This window comes from Silene latifolia, chromosome 1 (assembly GCF_048544455.1).
Source record: "Silene latifolia isolate original U9 population chromosome 1, ASM4854445v1, whole genome shotgun sequence".
Taxonomy (NCBI): Eukaryota; Viridiplantae; Streptophyta; class Magnoliopsida; order Caryophyllales; family Caryophyllaceae; genus Silene; species Silene latifolia.
The window spans coordinates 45,212,497-45,225,743 of NC_133526.1; the positions used below are offsets into that span (position 1 = coordinate 45,212,497).

A 13,247-nucleotide genomic window follows, 5' to 3' on the forward strand; every position below is an offset into this window, starting at 1 on the left:
CCACAATCAACATTTAGCCATCTTTCCACCAAAAGCCTTAGAGAATTGTAAGGCTTGGTGAATTCCCTTCCAATATTTAAGGCCGACTCAAGAAGAACACAATCGAGCTTGGTAAAGTGGTTAGTGTCTTTTCTTGAAATGATGGTATTCCCGATGACCTTATGCCACACTCTAATGCCCGGATGATGGACTAATAGAGCGCGAATAGCATGATAGTTCTCAAATTTCCTCCCGGAAATCGCCTCCCAAAGAGGAGCGGGGTCATACTTTCCGGGATTCTTGAAATAACTAGGTGAATCACTAAGACCCAATGCTTTACCCAATTCATCAAAGGTGATGCGCCTACTCACATTAGCAAGGAGGAACTCGATGTTCTCTAGTCTCTACCTTAGTAACTTTCAAAGAACTCGAGAATTCTAAGGTAAGGGAGGGGTATGTCAATTCTCTTGTAGCAAACAATTTTTCCAACCCCATGGCTTCAAAGAAGGCTTTAGTTTGTTCAAGGACACCCAATTTGTTCAAGGCATCTTCACATATGAATTTGGTGGATAGAAAGGATTTTCTAGCATACTTGGCAAATGTATCCCTATGGGAGTTAGAAATGAAAATTACCTCCGGATAGTTCGATAGCTGAGCAATTTCCGGAGTTGTTGATGTTGTTGCTTCCAAGGGAGGTTGTTGTTGTTTCACTTCCAAGTTTGAACTAGCTACCACCATAGCCAATGAGGCTTTATTTGCTTGAAGACTCTTTTGTCTTGTTGAGAGTGTCTTTGCTTTAGGTGCCTTTGTTGCTCCTTTTGTTCTTGCCATTGATGATTGAACCAAGGAAAGAGTGAAAATCTTCAATTTCCAAGTATACCCAAATCGATTTTAAGATGAAAGGCTTTGCCTTTATAATTTCAAAAATCGACTCAAAGGTTGAAGATTTTGGTGCTTGGTTTGATTTTTGTTGGAAGAGGAGTGATTAATTGTTGTTAAAAGGAAGTTTGGATTTGATTTTGTTGAATTTGGTTGAGGAAATCTTGTTTTGGTGATGGAGAGGATGAGGGTTTTGAGTTTTGGAGTTTATGGGTAGTGTTTTGAATGAAGAAATGAAGAAATGAATGTGGGAGGGGGTATTTAAAATACCCGAAAAATTTGAAATAACAGGGAAAGACGGGCGTCTTTCCTTCGGGACGCTCGGATTCTACCTCTTTTGGTTTGAGAATTCTCGCCTAAAGACGGACGTCTTTCAGTAAAGACGCTCGGGTTTATCGACTGCGGGACGGGCGTCTTCTGCTGAAGACAGGCGGATTCTCTTCCAGTGAGTTTTCTTGTTTTTCCCAGCCAAAAAGACGGGCGTCTTTCCTTCCAGGATGGGCGAATTTCTGAAGACGGGCAGATTCTCTTCCAGGACGCTCGGATTCATCAACAGTCCCAAAATTTCAAATTCTCAGCTAAAATGGACGGACGGATTCTGGAAAAGACGCCCGGATTGCCTGAAGACGAGCGGATTCCCATGAAGACGCTCGGATTCTCCCTGTTTTACCCGGATTCAGTTCTATCCGTGCACTTGCATATCCCGTGTCATTTTTCTCATTCTTCAAATCCCGTGTTCTTCATTGTAGGGGCACTACTAAGGCATGAATAGCCTAGGCAAATGTTATCCCTACACTAAGCTAAAGCACTACACATCAATTAAAATCATTAGTCCCTCTCTCACTTCTCTCGAAAATGATAATTATCTTGATCAAAGTATAAAAATCCAAAAATGACAAAAATGCAATGTAAGAATTAAAATGCGAGTTAGGGAGTTAGAAATATTTACAAATGGTGGTTTAGGGAGGACTCCACCAAACTCTCATCCTTAGTGAGAGGTCATGGGGGCATGCCCAAGGTGTTGTTGATGTTGCTCAACACCTTGAAGAAGTAATCAAAAGCTTGTTCATTGTCATGATAAAGGTCTTCAATAGACCTTTGCCCTTGTTGTCGGTCTTGATCGATAGCATTACCAATATAGGGATTGAAAATCCCTTCAAACTCATCGTCCCAAAGACCACAAACTTCATCTAATTGATCACTAAAGATCTCTTGAGTTGATAGAGACAACTCTCCCACTTTCTTGTCTTGGCCAATGAGGCCATCCTCTTCATTGCTTGACTTTGGTGAGCTTTTCAAGCTCTCTTTGTTACAATTCACTTGCTCTTTGAATGGAGCATCTTCAATTTTCTTCTTCCATTGGAATTCCGACTTCTTCCTATCATCCTTCCGGCTATCATGATCAACCATAAAACATGGTTCATGCAAACGGGGAGCTCTCATGGTCTTGTCAAGATTGAAAGTTATGCTCTCATCTCCCACTTCTAGAGTGAGCTCTCCATGTTTCACATCAATCACTGCACCCGCGGTGTGTAAGAAAGGTCTCCCTAGAATGATTGGAATGTTGGAGTCTTTTTCCATGTCAACAATGACAAAGTCCACCGGGATAAAAAATTTCCCAACTCTTACGGGAACATCTTCCCATATCCCTAATGGTGTCTTCGTCGATCTATCGGCCATTTGGAGTGTGATATTGGTGCATTTAAGCTCTCCCATCCCCAACCTTTTACTCACCGAGTATGGCATAACACTCACACTAGCCCCTAGATCACATAAGGCTTTGTTGATCGTGGTGTCGGCAATGGTACACGGTATTGAGAAGCTTCCCAGATCTTTGAGTTTTGGAGGTGAACTCCCTTGAAGTATTGCACTACTCACCTTAGTGAAGGCGATAGTCTCAAGCTTCCGGATCGACTTCTTCTTTGTGAGGATGTCTTTCATGTATTTTGCATAGGCCGGCACGTGATTGATTAATTCCGTGAAAGGAATTGAGACTTCCAAATTCTTCACAATTTCCATAAATTTTCCAAGTTGGTCATCAAATTTGGGATTGGCTTGACGACTCGGAAAAGGAAGTCTAATCACAATGGGCTCCTTCTACTTGACCTTGTCTTCATTTTTCTTTGAAATTTCTTCTTTTGATAGTTCTCCATCCTTGGAGTTTTGCACAATTTCTTCTTTGTCACTAGCTTCCACAACTTCATCCTCAACTTGCTTCTTTGGTGCTTCATACCTTGTATCACTCTTCAAGTGAATGGCACTAACCGTTTCATGTCTTGGGGGATTACTTTGAGGTGATACTTGCCCCTTTTGTCTTTGTGAGCTTGAAGATGCTAGTTGAATCAATTGGGTTTCCAACATTTTGGTGTGAGCTAGGATGTTGTTGATGGTGATTTCCTTTGCTTGGCTATCTTTTTGCATTTGAGTAAAAAACTGTTGTTGATTCTTTTGCATTTGGAGGATCGCTTTTTGGACATCAAAACCTTGGTCATTTTGTTGATTGTATGGAGTTTGATTTTGGTAACCTTGGTTTTGGTTGTAAGAGGGTCTTTGATTTTGGTTTCTCATGGGAGGTGGGGTATATGTTGGTTGAGGATTTTGAACATTTTGGCTTGTATGAGAGATTTGGATGGAATTTGGTATTTTCATTGTAATAGTTGGAATAAGGGGTACCACTCTTGTATGCTTGGAAAGTATTCACTTGTTCATTTGTTCCCCTACATTCACTTTGGTCATGTCCCAAAGTTCCACAATTCTCACATATCCCACTTGGGATTGATGAAGATGCCGTCATGGCATTAACATGATGCTTTGGTGATTTTGAGGCTTCTTCAAGTCTAGCCATAGCTTTTTCAAACTTCAAATTGATGGTATCAATGTGAGCACTTAGTTGAGCACCCAATTGAGTAATGGAGTCCACTTCATGCTTTCCTCCTCTAGTAGCCTTGCGAGGTCTACTATATTGTGAGTTATGGACCGCCATTTCCTCAATTTTGTTCCAAGTTTGATTGTCATCAACTTCGGTGAACATTCCATTTGATCCCATGTTGAGAATGTTCCTTGAATCTTCATAAAGACCGTTCCAAAATTGTTGTACCAAGAACCACTCGCTAAGTCCATGGTGAGGACATGAGCGACAAATTCCTTTGAATCGCTCCCAAGCTTCATACAAAGATTCTTCATCCCTTTGCTTAAAGCCCGTAATTTGAGCTCTTAGCATGTTAGTCTTTTCCGGTGGATAGAACTTTTTGTAGAAAGCTAGAGCCAACTTCTTCCAAGAATCAATTCCGAGAGTAGCCTTATCAAGGCCTTTCAACCATTGTTTCGCGGTGCCAATTAGAGAAAAAAGAAATAAGACCCATAGAATTTGGTCTTGAGTTAAACCGGTTTGAGAAATCGCATCACAATAGTCACAAAAGGTCTCCATATGAGAGTGAGGGTCTTCACTAGGCATCCCCCCAAATTGGCTTCTTTCGACTAATTGGATAAATGCGGATTTGGCAATAAAATTTCCGGTTAGATTTTATGGTGTGGGAGTACCATTGGATAGGTTCTCCTCGGTGGGTACGGAATGTGATGAAAACTTAGGCATTGTGGGTTGATTTTGTGTTGGATTTTGTGTTGGGTTCTCCTCACCTTCTCTTGCAAAAGGTTGATGAACTCAATAGTATTTAGTTGAATATCTACAACCTCACCAATACCTCTCAAAGTTCTCCTAGCAAGTCTTCTATTGGTTGTCAAAGTCCTTTCAATTTCGCGATCAAAGGGTAACAAGTCACCTTGTGACCTTCTAGACATGCAAAATATCAAACAACTCGAAAACAATTAGAACAAACCTTAAGGAGTTTTACTTCCCCAAGGCAAAGAAAGACACAACTAATAACAATACAAGAAAATCTAAATCAAGTTAACATCGTCCCCGACAACGGCGCCATTTTTGGTCGGACTATATTTTTCGGTTACTTGTCGTTAGGAGCACCTAGACCAAAACACAATTTATAACTTCACCAACAACTCTACAATTAGTAAAGAGCAAGTAAAGGTCGGATCCCAAGGGACGGGAATTGAGATGAGATTTCTATTGCAACTAGTGGTGTCTTAAGGGGTGTCACAATTGGGGTTTGATGTAGAAGATCACTAAACTAAATAGCAATGAAAGTAAACAAGCAATATGAATTAAAAGGGATGTAAACAATTGATAAAAAGCACTAGGGTGTCATGGGGTCATAGGGGATTCATGGGAATTGATCATACAAACATATTCTCAAGTTATAAGCAAGCAATTATTGTTGTGATGGATCGAGTTGGTTTATATCTTACAATCCTAGGAAAGTTTGGGTCCCGGAGCCGAATCGATTAGATTGTACAACAGCTACAAGTCGACTTAATCTTTCCTTCTCAACAATATGCATGGTCTAATGAGACTCGAGTTGGTTTATGTCTTACAAGTCTCATTGAAAAGATAGGTGATGGGTAAAAAATGCAAGGATTCATAGGCTCACATTTCATCAAACATAACATGTGCATAAGTTGAGATCACAACAAGCAAGCAAATAAACTATGAAAGCATATTAATTTAAGCATGAATCATTCCCCATGTTGGTTTCCCCTAATTACCCATTAACCCTAGCTAAGTAACTACTCACTCATTATCATGTTGAACATGCTAGCAAGGTTGTCAATCATACCAACAAAGTGAAACATGATGAATAAATGAAAGTGATTAACAATAATTAAAGAGGGATTAAGAGAATTATACCTACTAATGATTCCAATAATAAAGCAAAGAATAAAAGAAGTACTTGATGCTTGATTGGAAGGTTGTAAATCTCCCAATAATAACCCAAATAATCTTCAATTACCCAAAATAAAGGATGAACAAGAGAGAGATTAAGGAAATAAAACTTGTATTAAAACTTGATTAAATGTTGATTACAAGATTAAAGAGAGATTTGATTGATATTAACTACTCTAAAGATTGCTAAGAAGAACATGCTCTTCTAATTAGACTAATGGGGTATTTATAGTGGGGATTAGGTACATGAATTAGGGTTAACTAAAGGCTTAAATGACGATTAAGTCCTTTGTTGAGGAAACGCCGGTCTTTTTGGGAAGACTCCGGTCTCTAGGGAGACTCCGGTCTCTAGAAAAAGATGTGCATCCTTCCTTGAAGCTTGAAGAAGACGAAATGGGTCTGCCTGGGAATCCGGGCGTCTTTAGCACGGGACGGGCGGATTTGGTGGTTTCTGCCCGGGCGTCTTATGGAGGAAGACGGGCGTCTTCTGGAGCTTTTGCCCGGGCGTCCTGAGGGTGAAGACGCACCGGTTGAGGGTGGTGGACGGGCGTCTTCAGGGGAAGACGCACGGATTGTTGGGCAGTCTTGTTTCTTCTTCTTTTCTTCCTTTTTCTTCATAAAATCCTTGGGGATTTCCTCGGGGATGCAAGGATCTTTTCTCATCATTGCCCATCTACTATAGTATGTACAAAGGCCTTCTAATATTGTCTCTCCTTGATGCTTGGTCATTGAATTCAATCAATTTAGTCTCATTTTGCCATGAAAATGCAAGGTTTGCACTCCTTTCCTACCAAGGGATCAAAACCTCAAAGAATATGCAAAACAAAAGACTAAAGACAATAAATGACCCAAATATGCACTAAAAAGCATGGGAACAAGGCTAATTCGGGGACTAAATATGCTCTAATTATGGTCACATCAGTTGTAATAACCCGCCATTGATGAACTGTATTGCCTTATCTAATTACACTAATTCTAAGTAATTAACAAAGTCAAATGTCATTTGCCTTAAATATACCTAGTCACGGGTTTCCATTGAGGACTGCACTACTGTTGAAGTCACCATGCACTGTAAAAAGAATCCCTGAAATTCTCAATTTACCACGGTCAAACACACTAATGTCCTAACTTGGACTCTAATTAAGCGATGGAATAAATAATGGTCGTAGCTCCCAAAAAACGCATCAATCTAATGATCCAAGTGCTATAAATGATAGTGACCTGCAAAACTAAAATGAACCCCAAGTTGCGAAGTTCAATCCGGAAGGCAGCTGTCTTGCTAATTACAGTTGCCTATCTAGAAGCTGTACACTATTGGTGCGTTGACAAGGGTTAGCCTAACTGGTAATTTTGACAACGGCTAACTTGCTGGTAGCTCATTAAACACCTACATAAAACTGTATGTGACTAATTAAACAGGAGTACTATTTTCAGTTGCAATTGGCATCTAGTTAAACCGTCGTGCCTCATACCTAAACTAATGTAAGATGTGCGAACAGACATTTGAAACTGAATAGGCCAACACCCCAAAAAAATTATCTCCTACCCCTTCCCCGCTTGAAACTATTTAAAGGAGAAGTTTAGTTATTTAATTTAAGGTACGAGATGTTCAACCACCTGGAAAAAGGAATTCTTAGCATCTTTATACTCCTCAAAACGTAGGGAACTAACCCGTACAATTGTACATCGAGGACACTGAGAGGCGTCTAAGGGCGGCCATCAATAGTAACTGCCTACCACCACAGAGCCCCAAAATCTAATAATGCAGCAGGTTAGCTAAGTAGCCACCCATAAATCGACAATTAGACATAGATCTCCCTCCAGATTAAGAACCTTAAATTAAGTCAAACCAACAAACGATATGAGGGAACATAATTAGCATAGTTCACCAGAGTTCAGCTAATACTGCCTTTAGCTAATAATAGAGGAGCTATGATAAAACTAAAAAACTTTAAATTGGGCAAGACATCGTGATGACACAACTCAGTATACGAAATACTATTCTACCGAGTACAATAAAGTAATGTGAATCCATGCGGCAATAGTAATGGCACATACAACTCAAAAAATGTCACGAAAAGTTTAATTGTGATCTGAAAAAAAAAAACTCTAAAAGATTCACCTGCATTTGTGACGACTTTTCCTTGATTTGGATGCCTTTGTTCTTTGCTGACCATGAGCAATAGGAAATAACACTTGGGTTTTGTTGCGAGAAACAGTAAAGTAGGATGCATGTGTGTGTGTCTAATCACCCACGTGGCGAGTCTAGGTCGCGTTAAGAATTATGTAGCTGTCATTTGTACTCAATTAGTTTGATTTCCATCTAATAATTAAAAAAAATGATAATGCTCTTTCCTTCTTCACTCTTATAGTGTATATATAATTGCCAAAAAAAGGATCATTAAAATTTCTACTATAAGAAAATATTAGTCATATGTGAAGTATAATGACATAGAACTGTTGCTTTTAGGTGTGATATTGGTCCACCATATGAAGTATGTATTACCTGAAGTAGCAGAAGAGGAAACATTGACATAGCGTCGTAAACACCGTAGGGCACTAACCGTTCAAAACACCCAAATTAGCGAAAAGAAAACCTCAAGCAAACCTCAAAATTACATGAGCATGCACCAAACATACGCAAACTCAGAAAAAAGAAAGAGACTGAACTTAGTGGATAGACGACACTGTGGTGAGTGAAAAATTAAGCAACCAATAGAACAACTCAAATATAGCGAAGCTTCCACGGTCTTTCACCACTTTCAGCCGCCACTCACCGTCCTGGCTACCTGCAAAAAAGGCGAGGTCCATTTTTTCAGTCAGTGTTATGTGGCAGATCACACAAAACAACATTAACTATCTATCTACACCTGGATATATGAGCAAGGAAGCAGAAAAAAAGGAGAAATTAAACAAGAATACGGAATGGTAAGTAGAGAATGGAAGACAGAGATTAGGTGGTAACGTTACCATTCTAGCAGGGATCTTTAACGCTGCCAGTACGACCATCACACTCGCCATCGTTCACCACGGGCGTCTTTAAAACCCTAAATTCCAGATAAAGACGGATAAAAAGAAGGCGGGCAAACTAAAATTACAGTTGAAACAATTGAGACAGCTAGTTACACCCTACTGTTTTGTTCACAATTGAAGAAAAGAAAATAAAGTAACCTGAGACTGAAAGTATGCAGTGGAGTGGAGAGGATTAATCAAACTAACCCCAGCTTTATCTTATTAATTTCCACGTACACAATGTTTTAAAACCAGCACGGTACAATGGCTTAGACGACATATGAATGAATCCACCCGATGTGGAAGCCTTTCAACCTGCAAGTCCACGAGAAGTCCTGAAAACAAAATGAACACAACTCAGGAAATTGAAGCAAGGCAGAACCACATAATGCACCACGAATTTTCAAGTAACAACTCTTATCATCAGGCACCAAAAATGTCACACAAATCTCATATTCAGCCTAATGTCTAACAACAACGGTAACCCAGCAAAACATAAACTCAAGGGGCAAAAGACCATGTACAATAATCACAAAAAAAAACACATATAAGCACCAGATCGCGTAACCAAAACCCAAAAAACAACATAATCACCATATCCAACATAACCAAAACTAATTTAATCCCAAAAGCTTATCATAAAAAGAACAAAACCAAAAAGGGCAAAACGATTAGTGCTAACAAACCTGGAATTGGAAACCCAGAAGCTGATTAACACTTGGATGTTGAAAGAACAAGACCAAAAAGCCCAAATCGATCAGTGGTACCAAACGAGTTGTACAACTTCGTGTTCTAGAGGCAAACAAAATTTAGAAGCGAAAAAAGTTAGAAGCGAAGCAAAAGAGGAGAATGAAAGGCGGAACACTAAAGATAAGGAGAAGAGATTGATGAGATGGAAAGGAATCGCCATTTCAGGAGAAAATTGAAAAATGAGTGAGAGTTGGGAGTAGTGTGTTGTACCGTGAAAAAATTGAGTGATCAATCGTAAGAATTGGTGAGAAGAGAATGAATGGAGACAAGGATTGAAATGGATGGTGGGGAAGACTGAAGAATAGAGCAGAAAGAATGAGGGAGAACGAATGAGGCAGAGCAGGGCAAAAGAAGAAATGGAAGGCCAAGATTGAGAGGGAGAATCCTTAAAACCACAATCAGTAACCAGGCTGCAACATAAATTGAAAAGGGACATTTAGATGGTACTTATGTAGGAGAAATTGAATGACCGTATCTACAATCTTGTTTGACGAAGCCCTGACACGAAATGAAAACGTAGTCTGATGATTGATTATAAACCCCGTAATTCAATAATATCAATAATGCCGTAGAAATGGATCAACTTGATACCTGACATGAAACTCTCAGAAACAAAACAACAATCTCAATCACATAAATATTTGAAAAAGCAACCAAGCTTACCACAATCAGACCTGTAGAGATGTAAAAGTGGAACCCTGCCAAAGCTGCTTCGGATTTTCTAGGATCCTGCAACTTGGTTTATGACTATTTCTTTACAGACTCGGACTCTTATACTGCCCTACATTTTATAAACAACTGAAGGACGGAAACAAAAGTATATCAAAAGAGCTACCAAGCTTACCATCATCAGAAAGAGCAAAGAAATAGGACATCATATCCAAAGAAGAGAAGTAGATAACCTGATAAAGCAACGAAATCAAACCCATTAACTAAAATAGAAAAAACCCACATCTCTACCAGCATATATGAGGAACAGATATAAAGCAACAAAACCCTAAACCATTAAATAAAATAGCAAGCCCCACATCTCAACCATCATATTTTCTGATTCCTGGTAATTGAATCGACCAATTGATGATTGAATCGGTCAACACAATAATTGACGGGTCACCCAACTGAGAATGGAGTACAGATGAGAAAGTGAAAGAGCGCCTACCATATTAATTTGGACCATATCTCAGCACCGCGGGTGCAAGCAAGTAAATGATCAGCTTGAATAGCCCACAAGTGCGGTTGACCACAAACCAGCACCTCTATATGCGCAATAAGAATCGTAAGTAACAAACAATAACATATTGAAACCCTAAATAAACTTGTCAAATTAAGAACCCATAGATGCACAAACCAGATACAAAACTCTAACCCTCAAGGAAGCACATAAATGCCAGCCCTACAGTCCTCACTTAGAGCGCCCCTTTGGGCCCCGAACACATATTCAATGAGTACACTTAGCCGTAAATTCCAAAAAAACACAAGTCATTCCAGGTAGAATTAAACACTACAGGCAGTCGAACATTTGTCAACAAAATACAGATTAAGAATAATAACGAGAAGCAGCGGAAACCTGATTACTGTGCTTAAATTCCATCTCCAAGGCCCTCATAACAGCACCCCTGATGCCCTTGCCGACGTTTCCAATGAGTGTAGGCAGCCAGCAAAAACTTAAGTCACAACAAGTAAATGTTAAAGCTTCAAAAAAAGACAAGCAACAAAAAAAACATGTTGTCAGTTCCAAAAGTAGCGACAAGAATCAGCAGTAACCTGTATTGGTTTAATCCTGCATATTGAAACATATTGAAACCCTAAATAAACTTGTCAAATTAAGAACCCATAGAAGCACATGCTTTAAAGCTAAACACAACATCATCACTGATTATCAATTTTGTGAATTAACACACAAGAACACAAGGGACTCCACGGATCAGTTAGCGACACAAAACCTTACAGTGCTCTTTTTTCTCCTCACAACAACAACAACAATACCTAGAGTTATACTTTATAAACACCCACAATAATGATAATAGCAACAACACTAATAATAATAACATCATCGATTATATTAACAGTAGTAATCATAATAATAATAATAATGGTTATATCAACAAAGACAGTCACAATAGCGATATAGTGGCAACCACATAACTAATAATAAGCACAATAATAACAACAATAAAAAGACCAAGACGACGTCATTTAAGGTTGTACAACTACCACACCATACCTGAAATTATTAATTCACAAATCTCAATCAACAACAAAGCTCACCATCAACTGTTTACCACCACCGTTTCGCGGGAATCAGCCAGAACCACAGAACACACTATTGTAAAAAAACAAGGCACGGGCAACATATTAACCAACCACAACAACAATTGAACAGTTTAAAGCCGCCTCTACAGCAACTGCGCACAATAAAACCAAACTAACTCCATTTAAGTAATAACCTGATTAAGCAAGAAAACTCACCCGAAACTATTAATTCACAAATCCTAATTTCTAAACTAAACTATGAAGACGGCAATCACAGTAGACCAAAACACAACAACACGTTGACAACATAACAATAAATTGTAACGAGAAAGGAAGGAGATAAATCTGAAATAATCAACAAAGAATATAAATTGGTGTTAGAATTAAATACCTAGGTTTTGCTGAGGGAGCTCGATTGCGGTGCGAGAAACAAGAGAGGGAAGAGAATAAGTGGTGGAGTGGAATGGCAGAGAAAAAAGATTAGATTGTGGTTGAGAGTTGAGGAGAAATGGAGGGAGGAGATCTGTAAGGAGAATCCAACGGTGGGGGGCTCACTTGCTACTCTACTATTCATAGCTACAGTGGGTGTATGTTTACTTTTTTTAAAGGGTAGGGATATGCGCATATTTATTAAAGTAATATTGAGAATATCATTTTGTTTGAAACTCGAGTAAACATGGGGTTTACTCATTAAGTTAAATGTGTGTGGTGTGAGTGACTTGATATATTGTAATACATGGAAGATTAATTCTTGCTCTAAGAGAATTCGTCGCCATGATCCATATGTTGTGTTTCTTGTTAAATGGACCAAGTGGGAGAATGTAAGATATTTTCATAAATAAATAAGTATTTTATTAATATTTAATTAAGTTATTTTATGGAAATTAAGTTAGTCCATTATATGGTGGAATTTACCTAGGATTCTGTTTCCACTATTGTCTCCCATAAGTTACCACTCACAATTTAGGAAACTGTCTCATTGACTCTTTGATGGCAAGAGTCTATATAAGGGGAACATATCTGATTAGGGTTCACCAAGCCTGCCTCATTAAGAAAATACACCAATCTAAATTGTGAGGCTGAGGGTTTGGAAGCCAAGTCAGATTTGGGGCATAAAAAACTGGGTTATTCAGTAAGACGGATTAATAATTTCAAGTAATGACTGGAGATAAGTAATCGATCTCTTTTATCGCTTTCGCATTCAGTTTAATACATGTTTATTATGAGATTAGAACATGTTAATTTTAGATTATAGAACTTACAAAAAGAACCAAGTGATGTTAGTCCAGTGGTAGCTGGGTTAAACCTTGAAACTTGCAGGAGTTGAAAGGTCCCAGATTCGACTACCAGCTGGGGCGATGATCACTTGGCCACTGCAGCTCCCGAAGGGGGTGGCTTATATGGTCCATGTGATGGTGCGGGAATGCATAGACCCGGGGAGACTCAACCTCCTCATCATTAAAAAAAAAAAAAAAACTTACAAAAAGACCCCATTTAATTAATCAAGATGATCCACCTCCCTCCTAATCTAGATCATAATCTTAAATGAAAATTGTGTCACACATCTAATCTTTTACAA

At 38.9% G+C, this 13,247-nt stretch overlaps 1 non-coding gene across 1 annotated transcript; it reads left to right on the top strand.

The window, feature by feature from the left end:
* The first annotated feature begins 3,971 nt into the window (after positions 1-3,971).
* On the top strand, positions 3,972-4,078 carry LOC141618541 (small nucleolar RNA R71). The gene has a single exon (XR_012531421.1). It is a non-coding gene; the product is annotated as a small nucleolar RNA R71 (small nucleolar RNA).
* The last annotated feature ends 9,169 nt before the right edge of the window (positions 4,079-13,247 follow it).